The sequence below is a fragment of the Passer domesticus genome, chromosome Z (genome assembly GCF_036417665.1).
Source record: "Passer domesticus isolate bPasDom1 chromosome Z, bPasDom1.hap1, whole genome shotgun sequence".
Lineage (NCBI taxonomy): Eukaryota > Metazoa > Chordata > Aves > Passeriformes > Passeridae > Passer > Passer domesticus.
The window spans coordinates 69,742,966-69,758,655 of record NC_087512.1 but is presented as its reverse complement, the minus strand read 5'-3'; the positions used below and the strand labels follow the sequence as shown (position 1 = coordinate 69,758,655).

Genomic DNA, 15,690 nt, shown 5'->3' with positions numbered 1-15,690 from the left:
TTCCCTTCCGCCGGTTCAGCAGCTGCAGGTCCCGGCCGGGGTGTGGAGCAGGCGGTGCCAGCAGAGGGAGCAGGCAGCACGCCGCAGCGGGGCTGCCTTGGGCTGCCTTGGGCTGCCTGCGGCGCTGCCAAGCCTGCCCTGCTGCCCGCCCTGCGAAACGCTTGGTTAGGGGCTAGACTCGCCAAAGTGCTCCAAGATCCTTTTCTGCTTAAAGCACGGGTGAGATAAGCAGATTTGCAGCAACTTAAAAATCTGTGTCTGTGCCTTGCAGCCTCTTAACTCCCTTCCCTCATTCCTGGTCTAAAGTCCCTGCTCCAGAGCAGGAATGAGGTAAGGTGTGCACTTCTAGATGACAGAGCACCAGGACTGATTATTTCAGTGGTTCAAATAAATATGACAAAAATTTGTCATATTTATTTGAACCACTGAAATAACCAGTGAGCCTAATATTTTGGAGAGAGACTTGGTTTGGAAGAATGTTAGCATGAATGCTTAAAATTTGACAAAAATCAAATCCAGTGAATCTTTATATAATGTCCATATAATGTCCATGTAATGCATATAGTCTATATAATGGTGTCTTGCTTAATCTTAGTTCTATGCATCATTCTGTCCTGGAATAACATGGTGCTTTGTGTAGCAAAGTTAAGCTCTAATTAACTAAATATAACTAGCTCAAGCAATAATACATAGAGTCAGTATCTTTTACTAGGGTGGCCTGTAGCTCTGCTTCCCACCATTTCTACTAGGGACTGAAAATAAGACTTTGCCAACCCTCTGGGGACAGAATAATCACACCTCTTGAGACAGGTTTACCTGCACAGAATTTTATCAATGGGGTCCACACTTCAACTTGAAGTTACTGTAGGGGAAAAAGAATAGAAAGAAAAGGAAGTGCCTGACAAGTATCCAGCCAAGTAATGAAGCAATGTGGCTGCCAGAAGAGTGTCCTTTCAGATTCAGCAAGCAGTGAAGATGAGGAAGGTGACTGTAATTATTGTTGTCAGGCTTTCTCCTCTGTCAACTCTGCCCTTGGCATTAGAAGCCAGCCAAGCTACCTCTTGACTGTTCCTGTGTATTATGCTGTCAGTGCTGACAGGATCACATTTAAGCAGTCACAGTGGTGTGTGTGAGTCACTCCACTTTGTGCATATTTATGGTTGGTAATGCTTACGGGTCTTTTACATTATTATTATCTACTTTTCTATTTTCTAACTCTTGCTTCTCCCCTTAATACAAACTAAAGTTACAAAACAGATAGGAAACATGAGGGGAAGAAAGATGAAATTCTCAGACTTTGAGCAATGGCTGTCTATGAGAATCTACTGAGATTTGCAAGTGGAAGGCCGGGGCAACAGCACAGGAAGGAGAAGGGAGAAAGACTGACACAGCAGCTTGGGTCGAAGGCTGAAGGGCTGCAAGTGATAGCTGAGCCCTGAACGGGCATAGAAGGCACTTGGCATTGCAAAGGTGACATCACTTGTGCATGTCTGTGTGCAGCAGTTTACATGCCTGCCATTTGCTACTTAGTGCTAAAAGACAGCTTTTGCAAAGAAATTGTGATCACAATGTTGGACTGGGAAGCCTGCACATTAGAACCTAACAACCAAGGAGGCAGAAAAGTGTGCACACTCTTTTGACATTGCACAGTTAAACTCAAGCTTTATGATTACCTCATGAGAAAGTGAAGCAAGGAAGGAAAAGTGGGTTCTATCAAATTTCTTAAATATGAGCAGTAATTTTGAGCTTGTTTACCTGTTCTCACTTTCTCCCACTCATAGGAGCTGCATGGCATGAGCAACAATTCTGAAAGCAGAACTTTTCAGCAGTGGTTAAAGTTCTAGCAGGGTGGGGGATAAGTACATTACCATTATCTTCAATCATGATCTTTGTCACAACTTTGATTGTGAGTTTGTGTGAGATGTAGTATTGGGTGAACAAATAACACAAAATCAGTGTGATGGATTTTTTTCACCAAGAAACATATTTCACATCACTTATATTATTTTCTCCAGAAGGATATTGTCAGCTATTTCTTTATACATACCTTACTATTTCTACTAAACAACTGAATATGATAGAGGGGAATTTTGAGATCTAGACTTTACTGTAAAAGCAGTGTCTAGGTCACATCTATTCACCGAAACAGGTCTGTCAAACTTTGAAATTTTCCAGGCCAAAAAGGGAGGGACGAAAATAATACCATGGTTGCCTCAACCCAGAAACTTTGGAAGGAAACACTGGCTCAGTTGGTTTTGGTTTTTTTTTTCTGGAGGAATAAATGCTTCTGTGACAGTCAGATGTCTTAAGTAAATAATGCCCCATATTCACATTTACAAACTTCTCCGCTGTTATTTTCTTTTCTTTGAAGAAAAGGAGAGCCTCCCAAAGACACAACATATGAGACTTTGTTGTTAGCCTGCTGCAGGTGGGCAACTGCATGAAAGGCTAGAAATAGCCCCAGGATTTCTGAGGTAGAACCACATCTCAGCTCCTGCATGATTCCAGTTCTGTCATTGCAAAGATTTCCACACTCTCCATCTTGTGTTTGCACTGTGAGCTCCTTAAGGCACCCTGTAAAATAGGAGTTCTGCCCTCACAGCCCAGCGTTGAGGGGAATAGAAATGGATGCACTGTGGGTCTGCTACAGCCTTCATATGCCATTTGCAGAGAGCCACCCCCATTTTGTGAGCCCAGGAACTCACAGCTAGCAGTGTGGGTGGGTGAAGGGCGTGATCCAGTTATGTTTTAAACCCACTCTCTGTGTTTTAAAGGTAAACATTAGATAATCCTTGAGGCCACAGGCTGGAGACCAAGCATGATGATTTCTTAGACAGAAAAAGCCCAATGTACGTATCCTATATAGAGAAATTACACACAGTATGTTCAGACAAATCTCCCTGATATAACTACCACACATTTGTAGTGCTAAGTCTCCTGCTTGCTTTCAAGTGGCTTTCTTGTTTAGCTGTTATTATACACTTCTTCTATAGTAATTATGTGGGCTTTTGTTTAAATTTCTCGTCTTTACCTGTGTATTTCATCCAAGAGCTGACATTCACCTGCTGTTGCCACAGATATATCCTGTTTCACCAAAACCCACAGGAATTTAACATAAAACAGAGTTATATGGTCACAACTCTGAATACACACAGACTGGATTCTCAAGGGTGTTTCAAGCCCTCTCATGAAACAGTATAGAATTTCCAATGGCACCTGGTGATCTTCATATACTTTTTCTGTGTTAACATTAATTGTTAGTTGCAGCCTAGTAACAAAACCAACGAAGGAATGACCAGAAGAAAGTTAGTTCTTCTCTGATATGCTTGGGTGTACATGTGAAGTATCCTTGTGATGTCTGCACTGCTTTCCTCAGCATCATGCACATGTGAAGGAAAGCTGGCTGCCTAACATGACAATCTGAGGTTCTCAGTGGAAAAAACTAACAGGTTTTCTTCTGCCAGTTTGTTAGCTGCCCCAGAGAGGGTATGAAAAATTTAGAAGTGACCTAAAGGCTGGGTGGTTTTACTGGGCATTACTATGTCTCTAAGTTTTCATAAGCTGTTATCTGCTTTGCATTTAATCAATCACACTCTAACTCACTTTGATCGTAGCCCTGACCTGAAGTTAGGCATTTTGTTGTGCTGGTTTTCTTTTTTTTTTTTTTTTTTTTTTTAAGAGTTGATGAATAGCTGCAGTCATAACAAATCCAGTGACTCTGAGTTGGGTGGTCTTTACTACTGGTACTTACTCCCCCACGTTCCTTCAGGATCTCCAAAGGAAAATAAGCATGCCCTCATATGTGCTATAGGCTGGGTGTTGAACCTCCAAAGAGAGTTTGAGAAGGGTAGGAGTTTTCTGGTAATCAGTGATTGCTGGAAAAAGACAAAACCTTTACAGTGCACTGTGATAGCTGAATACCTACTCCTCAGGCTGTCCCACAAAACCTTCTACTTCAGAAACAAGCTTGGGACACTCCTTGCCTGGTCACCCCTTTTAATTCAGCTGGTGTTAGCTATGTGACCGGAAAAATGCCTGCTCCTGCACCTTTGTAAGTCTGCCCTGCCCTGGTATTGCCAGGAGCAGTATTTGCTACATGTATCCTAGCAATCCAGTAGAGGGATTGCCAATAATCCAGGTGGCTGGAGCAGAAGACCAGTCTCCTCAAGCTTTCCTGTTTGAATCAGAGTCCTTGAGGGCTTGTGTCCCGTTTGTGTCCCAAAATGAAAAATGACTTCCTCTCTTGTGGATCCTTGTAGTGCCCTTGTTTCTGACCTACAGAACAGGGATGTCAGGTCAGTTTTAAAAGCAGGATTACAAGTGTTGAAATACTGCTGAGCGGGGTGCTACTACATGCTATGGTGAATGACCAACAGAACTGAAGGACCATGGTTACTAAAAGTGAGTTTTTTCTGAAATCTTCTCCAAAAGTGATGAAATCATGGGCATCATGATTAGGGCATCATGTAGTGCCCCCACAAGTAATTTTTGGGTGGCAGGTAGGTGAAGGGCAAATTAACCAGCTGTGCTTTGCTTTGAAGTAGTGTGTGTATTTAATTACAAATGTTCCAGGAATGCAGATATGATACTTCACAGATTTTGCTTTAAAAAACTTTCCTTACCTAAAGAGAAGCTGTGGCATGTGAGGGAGAAGTTGCCTGCTTGATCTTCCTCTTTAAGGACCACTCTTAAACAAATGAATCATGTTTTGATGCTGCTTTGCCTTGCCTTAGTAAATGAATTTGCTTTTCAAACATTACAGTTCCAGTGTTTTGTACAAAAAACCTAAAAAACCCCAAAACCAACAATTCCACAGACAAGCAACTTATTCACTTCCATATTTATTTGCAATTTCCAAGGAACTTCCCAATATCAGCATACCAGTTTAGGGCCAGAAGGCTGGTGTCTGAAGAGGTGCTTGATGGCTTTCATTCTGACCCTGCCTACACCAGTGCAGCTCTGCTACATTGCTAGTGAAAACACAGGGATACAAAGCCCTCTGCCCAGTCATGAGAGAAGGACTCCTTATTTACTAACCACCAGTATCTCAGGTGTGTGGTGTAATACCCCAACTCCACTCGTCACACCAGTTCTCTGCAAGGCAGACCATTTGTCTTCCTGCAGTCATGGAGGAAACTGCCACCCACCTTCTGTCATTGACCTTGAGTCCTCACAGCTGGGTGTTTGTAAGCTGCACTGCCCCACAGACCCACCTGTTGCTCTGCCCTTCAAGAGCACCCATGCCCCACGATGTCTAACCAGCCCATTAATACTGACTTGCAGACACCTCTTTCTCACCAAGCCCTTTCACCCAGAGAAGTGTGTCGGTCAGGCAGGTCTAGCTTATGCTTACTTCTCTGAGAGGGGACTGCAGTGTTCCAGACTGACACACAGTCTTTTGGGATGAGAAGCTGGCTCTCCAGAGTTCTGGTGCTCATTCCTTTGCAACAGATGTTGAGGTAGAGGAAGCCTCAGTGAAGAACCAGCTGTCTGCCTGCATGTTGGAAGGCTGCCTGAAACAGGCTTCCCTCACAATGTTACAGAGGAGGAAGAGGCACTGTGGGACACCACAAGGTTTGGCCAGGCACTGAGCTCTTCTAGGGCTTTCTGGCTCATTACAGATACTACTCTCTCCATGTTCCAGCTAACTGATGGAGTAATGTCTTGCTTGGGTCATGAAAAATGAAGTCTAGAAAGGAAGATGAATCTTTTAACTCATACTGCTTTTTCAAGGGGATGCCTTTTCCAGGGAGATACTGGTTGAGCTAGGAATTTTTTTCTGACTCAAAAGTGGTTCCAGCTTAATTTATTGTACAGAAGGAGCTAATTTGGTTAGGCACAGGTTCCTCTGAGAAACACGCCTGTAAAAACTAGTTTGTGATCTGCATTCAGCTGGTTCCAGCCATGATGAGCAGCCCTTGGTGCAGACATGCTAATAGCAGTCTGTGGGGAGCTGTGCAAAAAAAAAGCCTGTTGTGGCAGTGGTTGGATCCTGCCCTTCTTCCTGTGACACAATCAGTTCTGATTTCAAACCTACAGCTGGTAAAACAGACCATTCTTGGCCTTTCTCATTTTTCATTCTCATCCCAGCTACTCTAGTGGTAGGTCCTTAGTGTATGGCCAGCTTTCTGCTAAAATCAGAAGTATTTTCTGATTGCATCTGTCTTTCTCCCAGGCCAGGTTTCCTCCTGCTGTGAGGGCTGAGGGATTTCACATGGAGTGGTGTTTCACCTCTGTGTTTCAGCTGGCAAAGCTTCTGGCACCAGGTCAGGCTCATGACTGGTGGTGGGGGCTGAGGGAGAGTCTGTGTGGGTGCTGGCACACCCTGCTTAGCTGGGTAGGAGAGAGCAAGCATGGCCAGGGCACAGACTGCAGGGATGTGACTCAGCTTCCTTGCTGCCTGAGTCAAAAGAAGGGCAGAGCTGGGCAGCAGAAACAAACCACTCAGCAGAATCCAGCACACATGTCCCCTGAACAAAAGGGGAATCAGCCCAGACCCTGTCGGTGCACATCTTATCTCATGGAGAACATCCCTGGGAAAACCCAAGATTTGCTCTGTTTCTGCTTGACCAGCGTGGTGCTGGAGGGATGCTGGGGAAGCTGAGCAGCTCACAACAAAGCCATGTGGTCACTTGGTGCCTGCAAGTTTTCTGCGAGGTGCTATAATCTCTGCTCTGATGTCACTGTCACTTACCAGGAGCTTTGGGCCTCTCTTCAAGCAGACAGTCAGGTGTTCCCAAACAGGAGGATGGTGATTCCTCTCCCTCCTCTGTGGCAGCTTGTACACCCTATTTCACAGCCAGTGTTTCTCTGCAGATGGATCAGTACTTGTGGGATCTGGGATGCTTTTGCCCATTGTTTTTGGTCTGCTGGTGGCATGAGTGTTAGTGGGATGGCAGGCTGCCTGGGAGTACTGGAAGCGTGTGCTTCCACTGAGCACCATGAGCCCTAGCTTTCCCGGCACTGGCATCTGGAGTGAGACAATTCACCCTTGCCACACAGGCTGCTGTGGCCGGTGAAGGGTCACAGCACATGGGTTAGGGAATTGTCAGAAGTTACAGAATAAAGCCCATGCTAGTTCTGGGATGAGGATGTGATACACCTTCTTTCTCAGCCCACTGCATTAAAGACAGTACCCTGCTGCCTTACCTGGACATGTGGACCATCTATGAAGAGGGGCTCCAGCAGGTGTCCACACCAACCAAGTCAGATGTCTGCCTGGTTGTGTTTTATTCCAAGTGATGAATAGGAGGAGAAATGGCCAGCAATAACCCCTCACCACAGCAGTCTTTTGGCTTTGCAGAGGCAGGACAGTCCCTCTGTCTGTCCACCCTGCAGCAGCCAGCACAGTCCTGTTGGGTCAATAGCAGCAGCTTTCCTTCCAGGAGAAAACCTTTTTTGCTTGCTTGGGAACATCAGTGCACACAATTGCTGCCCTCACAGTGCAATCATTAACACAGGCAGTGAGCTAAAACAAACTCATCCAGAACTGCAATTCTGTGCTGAGGTGCTGGTGATGCTGTTCTAGGCTTAGCTGAGCTCTTTGACTGAGCATATGATGTGACCTAACACTGAAGAAGAGAAGAAGGAGAAGAAAGAGGTGGGGGAGAAGGTGGGAGGCTTTGTCCTGTCTCCACTGAAGAGCACGAGAGAAGTAGAGAACAAAGAAAAAGAATGCAAAGGAGTATCAAGACTGAAGACCAATAGTGAAGAGCAAGCCCCCTTTGCTTCCTGACTGCAGATGATGTGCTTGATTATAGGACTCCCAGAGATGAGGAGCGTTTGTTTGGAAGGCATTCCTCTTCAGGAATTCCTAATTGTTGTTTGTGAAAGTGTAACAATTTGGTCTTGAAAAGACAGCTGAGCAGCCCCATCGTAGAGGCAAACAGGGCACTGGTTTCAACCAATACAACCCGTGCAGCCTCTGACCCATGAGGAGTGTTTGATGGCCTGTATGGTACTGTGGGGGCATTTTCCTGAAAATCAGACCATTCCTGTCCCTAGAAGGACTTTTTGGGCACAGCAGAGTCCAGGAATGTTGTGGTCTTTTTCGTAATGTTGCCAGTGCTTTGACTACAGGTCCCTGCTTTAAAAGCAAGATGTGAAAGCAGGGTGTCATGGATTTGATCATGACAGATGGAGGCAGATTCTCCCTCCTCCCCCTGGAATAATTACTCCTTTTGTTATGGTTCTTCATCTTTAGGAGTCTACTACTGAAATCTTAATTATTTAAGTATTGTAGACTGCTGCTGTTAGCAGCACCATGACCATGACACCCTACTGAAAATAACAATAGCAGAAGGGATGGCAATCTTCCCATTAGGCAAAGCTAATGCTGCTACCAAACTCCCCTGCTCCCTCACAGGCAAATCTGGAAAGAGCATTGCTTTTGGCATGAATACACTTCCAGATTTCCTCCATTATACTCTTGTGTAAGCATTGTTGCCATCATAGCTAGTAAGCATGTGTTAGCCCATTCAAGTTTTGCAAATGTTGGTATAAGGAAGATGAGGAAAGAAAACCTCTGGGCCATGAAGTAGACAGCTTAGAAGGCTGATAGCCAGGCCTGTCTCCTTCTGGAGTGATGCAGGGTAAAAAAAGCCCAACTGAGGAGATGAGCAAAGTTTGCTTTGGCATGTGCCTTGCTTACTGTGGGAGAACCAACACCCGAGAAAATGCTGCAAGCACACAGTGAGCCGTCCTGTGATTAATTGCAAAAAAATCCCTATATGAGCAATGTTGCCGATAGGGTCTCTAGTTGCAAGCAAATTAAGAAAGTTTTCACAAAACAAAAATTGCAGTTTTTATTGTCTTACACACAGGCACAGCATGTGTGCAGATGTGTGCATGTATATGTATACAGTCCACATGATATTGACAGGTCATGGCAGATGCCTATTTAAAAAAGAAAAAAAGTAACAGTATATTGCAGTTTTGTGCAGTTTCTGTATCTGCACAAAACAACGGAGTAGCAGCTGTTTGGACACACTCACTTTGAGTAGGTGAGATGCTGCAAGTCAGGAGACCTCCACCAGAATAATGAGAATTACATTATTTTATGTCATCTAAGAACGTGCTCATTAGCGTGTCATCCCCCTTTCACATGCATGCATCTCTCCTTGTTTTCACTCCTGCCCACGGCAACGCAGGGAAGGCAGTTCCTGTTGCCTGTTTCTCTACAGAGGGGCACGGCGACTCCCTCTCCAACCCTCTTAATTCCCCCGGGAGGGGCAGGTGTCCCTTGGGCGTCCCTCAAGGTCCCATGCTGTGCCCAGCCTTGGGCTGCACCGCCGGATGGGGTGCGTGTGCGGTGTGTGTGTGCCATGGCACACAGCCTGCGGTGCTCTGTGTGTGTGTGTGCCGTGGCACACAGCCGGCGGTGCTGTGCGGTGCTGTGCGGTGTGTGTGTGCCGTGGCACACAGCCGGCGGTGCTGTGCGGTGCTGTGCGGTGTGTGTGTGCCATGGCACACAGCCGGCGGTGCTCTGTGTGTGTGTGTGCCGTGGCACACAGCCGGCGGTGCGCTGCCAGCCCGGGCCGGTGTGCGGGTGTGCCATTGCACACTTCCTGCGGTGCGGGGGACCGGGCGCCGGTTTCCGGTGGCTGACAGGAGCCGGAGCCCGCCGCTGCCTCCTCCGGCGCGGAGTACCACACACCCACACACACCGCGGGGAGGAGGAGGAGGAAGAGGGCGGAGGGAGCAGAGCAGCCCCCCCGCCCCAGCCCCCGAGCGATATCGCCCTCATCCCCCCATGCAATACGGGCGATATAGCACGGCTCCCCGCCCCGCGCTGCCGCGGACAGACACCTGCAGGTACGTGACCCGCCCGGCCGCCCGCGGGGGTGCGTGTGCGGGGCTGCGTGTGTGCAGGCAGCGCTGCCCGCCGCGGGGGCGGGCGGTGCTCCCGTGCCTGGCTCGCTCTCTCTTTGTGCGCGGCCAGGGGCTCCCTCGGAAGCTCCGCCGGGCACAGGCACGGGTGCCCCGGCCTTGTTGCGGAGCGCGGTGCGGTGGCGGGGCTCGGTGTGCCTCCCCGGCTGCACGGGGCGTGCCGGTGAAGGACAGGGGGAGGCAGCGGTGCTTGAGGGGTCGTGGTTTGTCACAACATAAGGAGTGGAGTGGAGCCCCTCGCCCCGCCTGGCATCCTCCTGCAGAAAGAAAAGTGACCCTTACATCTCCCGCCCCCCTCCCACCCCCAGCTCCCGGCTGAAATAGAGGCGGGCAGGCGCTGGGGGCTGTGGTTTGGGGCCCCAGGGGTCTGCAACGAGAACGGGGCCGGGGGCCAAGTGCCTGGCGGGGTGGTTTGGTCCCACTTGAGGTTCGAGCCCCCGGCACGTCCCGCAGGGGAGCTCCGAGGGGTCCCTCTGATCCCCAGCCCAAGCAGACAGTGGGGGTGAGCACTGGGAAAGGCAGCTCCACACTAACTTGGCTTGCTACCGAGACGAGGCAGGAGCAATAAGGCAAGCCAGAAAACAGAAGCAAGCTTGGAAGGGATGGTTACATGCAAAGGAAAAGAGTGAAAACGATGGAGAGATATATTGAGCTTTCTGCAATTCAATTCCAGCTGTCAGACACAGAGCTACACTCCAGCCAGAGGAGTAACTATGATACATTAAAACTCACCTTCCATCTGCAGCATTAATGGTTATAAATATCTCCTGAACACAGCTGGCAGTTCAGTAGTAGTAGATGTAGAGTGCGGCTATTTCCATTCAAGTGAGTGAAGATCTGTCATCGGAACAAAACAATACACTCAGTAAGAATGACATCCCTGTATGTGGCTGGCTTTCAACATTTGAATTGTTAATTGGTGAAGTTTGCTTTTGACTGCCTTCTTTGCCATTCCCCCACTTGTCGTTCTCAGAAATACAACCTCTGCCAGTGGTGTTGCAATGCTAGAGCTGTGATAGATGCTAAAGCTTGGCTGTGAACTGGCACAAACAGTAATGTTTTTCATTTTTCTGTTGATTTGAAGAGAAATGAGACTAAGCACTTAGCGTGCTTGATAGCAGCAGTGAGAATTTGCATGAAATAAATGATGACGTCCCTTTGCTCTGCTCTGGATGGCAACTTTTCAGCTAAGGAACTAGGCTTGTTTCCCTTAGCTTTTTTTTTGTTTGGGTTTTTTTGTTTGTTTGTTTTTTTGTTGTTGTTGTTTTTTTTGTTTGGTTGGTTTTTTTGGTTTTTTTTCCTTTAAACAGAATAACCCCAAAAGGTCTTTTCAGGTCAGGAATGACCAGTTCCTGTTTCTCTCATGGCTTCTTCAGCTCTCCTCCATATAATTCAGAGCTCAGACCAACAAGGCTGTACTCACGTGGTTGTGCAATTAACCTAATAACCTCAGCCAGCACCACACTGTGGGGCACGCCAGCCCCACAGCACCATGTGCATGGTTTCAGACCTTTTCTGACTGACTGGCTTTACCAGAAGCCGGGAAAAATTGCCCTGGGGGTCAAATCTGTCAGTTGTCTCAGGCTGATTATTCAAACGTCTTTTCAGGTTTGGCCAAACCTGTTTTTGCTCACTTCTAAAGCCGCACAAAAATTGGAAATCACGTGGTTCATTTACTCACCTACTGTCTTGTGCTGAGCCTGGTGCTCAACCTGGCTAAATCATGCCCAGTGCCCATCTTTCCCTTTTGCCTGTGGCTTCAAGCAAAAAGCAATTTTTTAACCTTTTGTTCAAGTTTATCAGCTCTTTGAAATCCTTCATAGGTAAGCTAACAAACAGGGTAGTTTAAAAACCTTGCACCCAGAAAAGTAATGGATAAAAGAATTGGCAAAAAGATACTGTGTGGTTTAGTATTAACACAAAGTGTTGAGGGGATGATATGTGGTCTTACATGCAGTGTAAAACTGTTGTGAGAGAGATACATCATGGAGTTACTATTTTTGCAGTTGTCACTAGCTCATCTCAAGAATGTAGCAGAAGGTTTCCTTTGTATTCCATTAAAATAGATAGATGTTCAGACAGTAACTTCAAACTTGTGGAGAAACCATAACAGCTCAAGTACTTCTCTAGCCATTGTTAGCAAGCTGGGGTTTTTTTGTAACCAAATATGTATTGATACTGCTCCTGCACTGATGCATCTGTGCACTGGTAGTTGGTATTACACCAGGAAGTTTTCTATATTTTAACTTACAGAAAGTTTCAAAAGCACAGTATAATTCTGTTTCATTCACACAGTGATAATGGATTTATAGTCATGAGTTCCTAGAGCTGCAGCAGTTTACTGCCTTAGCTGTCCACACCTGGCAGTCACCAGCTGCACCTGCCTTAAGAGGCCGCTGAACCTGGCCCTGGTGCCAGTTTGACTTGGCTGTCCAAGTGTCCACCCACTGCAGCTCCATGGAAACTTAGAGTTTCAGCAATGACATCTTTTGGTATTTCCAGGCTCCCATCCTTATGCCTCTCTACCTTCCTTCCCTGTTAGTCATAAAATGCAGACAGAAGAGGTCTGAATGTTTTAAGTGTAATCCCAACCTTGGCACTCATCTCCACGGTGCCACTGTTTTTCCACATCTGTGCTCTGGGAGTGATAACCCATCCACACAGGGCTTGCAGAGGTGGTGTGAAAATTAACTGCTGTTTGTAAGGCACTTTCGCAGAAATGTCTGTGGCAACTGGTCCTCTTGAGGATTGTTGCACATCTGGTAATTCAAGTGTAACTGGCTGAACATTGGCTCTGCTTCCAAAGGTTATTGCTGCACACCTCTTTTGCAAAGCAAAACAGGGTGAGATTAAGGTGACTTAAAAGTAAAGCTAATTTTTATTGGCTTTTCTAGTCCCTTTTTGTGAAAAATATTTTAAAATGAGTGTTAGTTTGTATCAAATGTTTCCCTTATGGATTTGCTTAATAAGTTAAAGGAACTCAAAAGATACATACCTTACTATGAATAATGAAAAGAACAAATGGAGCCCAGCTGCTTCATCCTCATTTACTTGACCTTGGTTCTGATTTGTTGATTTATGAACTTTATTTACTAGTAAGGTTGGTGAATTCTCTTGCAAGACAGAAATTACTGGGTGTCAGTCCTCTCTTGTTTCGGTGGTAGCGAGTACCCCTCACAGATTCCCTAATGACACTCCTGGCTAGCCACTGACCATCTGTGTTTTTCCTGAAGTAAATAAAAGGTCTTGGTCATATGACTGTCCAAACTTAGGCATTCAAGAAGGAAACAAAACAGTAAGTGCCTTCAGCATGGTGAGAATATGTTGTAGTGTAGCTGCAGTCATACATACACAATTATGATGTGTTTTCTTCTGAGAATCATATGGGGAAAAGTACCTATCTCAGATCCTGGGTTTAGCTTGATCTTTGTAGAGCCTCTGCTTTGCCTGATTGTGTGCTAAGAAATTACTCTGTGTGATCTAGGGGCTATCCTCAATTACAGGTATTTTCAACATTTTCTGCATGGTAAGTTTTTATCATGGTCCTTGTATTGCTGAAGAGTTCTTTCACATTTCATTCCCTTTTCTTAGTTTGTGTTTAGCAACAGGCAGGATCTGAAACTTTTGTTCACTTGACTGTTCACTCAGAGACACCATGAGTTTTGTTGGACTCGGGCATCTTAGGATTTTAGTCCTATGAAAAGTTTCAGGAACAAAATTTTGCCTCTAAGTGCAGAATCACAGGGTTAGATTAATGGTATTCACTGAGTGAGTACTGTGACCTTCTGCAAGTTTTTATTTCTATTGTTCAAGGCAATTGTTTTCTAAAAGCAGTCATCATACCTTAAATATTTTACATGTCTGTTTTACAAACAGAACCCAAAATAACTGGAAGAGATAAGGGGAGGAAAGAGATTCCTGTCCCACTTTCTGTCCCTATTGCTTTCCTCTGTGATCTTCAGTAAAGTATCTTTGATCAGAGTGGACAATCAGGCATTAAAAAAAAAATCTTAACATTTTTTGAAAACAGGAACATAACCATGTAGCAGTGATCAAATATCCAAATGTACATGAGACTTTACTTCTCATCTAGTCCAGTGGAAGCTTTCTTGCATCACCAGTGCTGTACTTTGAAAGCTTGATTGTTCAGTTCCTTGATCTAAGAACAGCTGCATCTCCAAGAAATAGGCAAGAAAGATCTCCAAGATGTAATTATTTTCTACAGCATTTTTTTTTCAAAATATTTTTAAAGTTGACAGCAACTGGTTTTAGTAATTTTGAATTTCACTGTCTAACCTCATGGGGTTAAGGCTGAGAAAAACAAAACCACTGATAATCTAGTAGATTAGAGATTTCAAATGAAATAAAGTGAAATGAAATGAAGCAACTAGAGCCACACGATGAGACACTCCATGGGATGAGTGGATGGTGTGCCTGAGCAGCCGGAAGATCCTTATTGCTGTAATTAACCAGATTAAAGATAGAGTGATGTTAAAGTGACTACGGTCCTGTTCCTCCCTTATGCTAGACCCGAAGTCTTTGTAATCTCTTTGTTACTCCCGATACTCCTCATTTACATATAAATTGGCTGCCGCCCCCCGCCCTGTTTAAGTGTGGAGGGGGGTTGCCCGAAGCAACCAACGTGAAAAAGGACAGCGAGCTGCACTGTGTGGGACTCAGGATATCAAAGGCCCCCGTTGGCTGGATCCAGCACCACTGAGCTCTCTCGCTCTCTCTTCCTATCTCTTTTCTTTCTCTTTCTCTTCCCTCTTCCCCCATCCTCTTTCTTGCTCTTTCAAGTATATTTCATTTATTGCAAAGTTTATGAATACAGCCATTTGCTAACGGTGTCCTTCATGCCACTAACCATTTGTAAGTTCGCCCTCAAATAAAATTGTTACTTATTAAAGGACTACCCGTGTTGTTTTAATGCATGTCTAGCCAAAGGTATTTTCGAATCTGAGTCACTTGCCTACCCCTCTTGTGTTGGGCAGCCGTAAGGGATACCCAGTAAGTGGGCAGGGAGAGCAGGGCAATAACCTCTTAGCTGTAAGCCAAGACAGGTTTGAGCAGTGCCAAGACAACAGCTGCCCCGGAAAAGCCAGACCTTGACTGCTACCCTGCTTGAGGTCATTATCTCCTCCTTCCCTGTCTCCAATTGAAAAACCCAGATTTTATAGTATGGCTGTCCTGAACCCAGACATTTATTTTGCAGGTGTAAATTTCCATGTGGTCGAGGACTGTGGTTTACAAACTGTAAATTACACTTAATAGGTTCTTCAGTAGAGACCCAAAATAGCTGCTGTTATATTTTATTAATATGTAAAGGTGTGTCATATATAAATATTAATAGTATACAAATATAAAATTATGCTTATTTTTAAATACACATACATATGTAAGATCAATAATACATATAAGTAACATAATTTTATTTTGAAATTATGTTCTATATTCTGTGATATTAAATATAATGTAGTCTACTAGCATGGTATATACACTTCATCATTATGCATTTTTATTTTTATTGTTACTATTAAACATGTATGTGACGGAATGTACATGACATTCCATTGTCAGATGAGAGAGAAAAGAGAGGTCTTGCACAGAAGGTGTCTGACTTACAGCATGAGTGAGCTGTGGTTCTGCTGGCATCTGCACTATCCAGTATTTTCCTGAATGATACAGTATAAAAATAACACAGTTCTGTCTGTATTGCATTTGTGCAGAGCATGAGGCCAGAAAGAGACACAAAGATATGGGAGCACAGAGTCAAATTTCAAAATCGTCTCAACAGGTTGG

At 45.3% G+C, this 15,690-nt stretch overlaps 1 protein-coding gene across 9 annotated transcripts in view; it reads left to right on the top strand.

Moving 5' to 3' along the window:
* The window catches only part of KIAA1958 (KIAA1958 ortholog), an 83,172-nt gene that overhangs the window by 6,957 nt on the left and 60,525 nt on the right, over positions 1 to 15,690 (top strand). The window contains exon 1 of one of the 9 annotated variants that reach the window (XM_064404859.1): positions 5,833 to 6,266. The exons of 7 other annotated variants lie outside the window; for them this stretch is intronic. The gene's annotated coding sequence lies outside the window, so the exon portion shown is untranslated. Of the gene's footprint in view, positions 1 to 5,832; positions 6,267 to 9,681; positions 9,814 to 15,690 lie in introns of those variants that run through there. One more of the 9 variants, XM_064404857.1, reaches the window with a different exon arrangement.